Source organism: Octopus bimaculoides, chromosome 2, assembly GCF_001194135.2.
Source record: "Octopus bimaculoides isolate UCB-OBI-ISO-001 chromosome 2, ASM119413v2, whole genome shotgun sequence".
NCBI lineage: Eukaryota > Metazoa > Mollusca > Cephalopoda > Octopoda > Octopodidae > Octopus > Octopus bimaculoides.
Genome location: NC_068982.1, coordinates 187,225,220 through 187,227,027, shown reverse-complemented (window position 1 = coordinate 187,227,027; position 1,808 = coordinate 187,225,220).

Genomic DNA, 1,808 nt, shown 5'->3' with positions numbered 1-1,808 from the left:
GTGTGCCATAGCTTTAAACCCAATATTCACAGAGATTTTTAATTATATATTTTGGTAAAAAAGTAATTAGCTGTAACTCACTTTTTGCAGGAGAGTAACATGAAAAAAATTCCAAAATACAGTGATACCTCAGCAGTACGAGTTCAATTCATTCCATGACTGAGCTCGTCTTATGATTTACTCGTTTTACAAATCAGTTTTCCCCATTGAAATTAACTAAAATATAATTAATCCATTCCAGCCTACCAAAGCCACTCAAAAATAACTTTTTAGGGGTTTTAAAAACAGAAAAGGTATAGTTACAAGTAAAATGACAATTATTAAAAAAGAGAATGCAAAAGAAATATATAAACTGGTTTTATTAACTGAATTACCTTAAAGATGGGACGATTTGTGTGCTCGTACTGCAGATTTCCGTTTGTACTTCAAGACAAAAATTTGCACGAATCTTGGCTTGTACTGCGAAGTTCTACTGCACAAACGAATGCTTCAGATGTTAAGAACAGATAGAGTTGTTTGAAATAGCAGTTTGCAATGGAAAGCTGATTGTATTTAATGGCATTAAAAAACACAGGCCTGTTAGTTGCACCCCAACTTTAATAGCACATATTCAGGAAAAAACAAAAGTTTTTAATGCTGTAACACTTGCAGGAGGCCCAACTTTGCATATTGGATCCAGGTTGATTTCTTAGAGATATTTATTTTTTAGGAAAAAATGTCTTATATACCATTAATCCTTTGGCATTCAGATTTATCTAGCAACAGTAATGCTTAATTATTTACATTGTTTTGAATTAATCCTGAATCATCTCAGTTTTGAGATGCCAATAATATGATTGTTTATTTTTGAATGACATTGTAGGGTAGGTGTGAGAGGCCAGATATGACCAATCTGAACATAAAATAGAATATTTGGGTCAAATGTAACCTGTTTAAATGCTGATGGATTAAACATGGTACTTGCCAGTGCTCTTGTTAAGTTTCTCCCTGCTTCACTCTTTTAAGTCTCTCCATAATATGTGCAACACGCTAGCCTAATTACTCACGTGTGTTAATTAATCTACAGCCAAAAGAATGAATTTGAAAATGTAAAAAAAAACAATCACCAGGCTAAAAATACCTTTGCAACCAAATTTGTTTGACCCTTGCCCTCTCCAAAATGTTTCCTTGCTCTGTGCTCAAGATACACATCAACAGATTAAGATCCATCATTTTTTTAAGATAATTCTCATTAATCTTTCAACAAGGAAGATCTATGTTTTATCACATTCGTCTTTTAAACCCTTTCGTTACTATATTTCTGTTGAGATGCTCTATGTTTCTTTCAATTAATTTTAAATACAACAAAGAATTTAGTAAAATAACTTAGTTATCTTTCAGCTGGTGTTAAGAACATAAATTGTGACTAAGGTTTGATGGAAAATTTTAATTCAGAACTTATGAAAACAAGACATTTGTACTACAGAGCCAGAACTGGTTTCAGCCAGGTTAGTAACAAAAGGGTTAAGATCCATCATTTTTTTTAAAGACAATTCTCATTAATCTTTCAACAAGGAAGATCTATGTTTCATCGCATTCATCTTTTTTAAAGCTTACTCTTTGTTTTTGCTTTGTTTTGTCATATGATTACTTTTAAGGTAAAGGCACGTGGTCTAATGGTCAGGAGTGTTGCTCTCGTGATTGTGATATTGTTCTTTTGACTCTCAGACCAGCTGCATGTTGTCTTCTTGAGCAGAACACTTCACTTCACATTGCTCCAATCCACTTGCTGTAAACGCGTAACTTTGCAAAGGACTGTTATTCCAAGC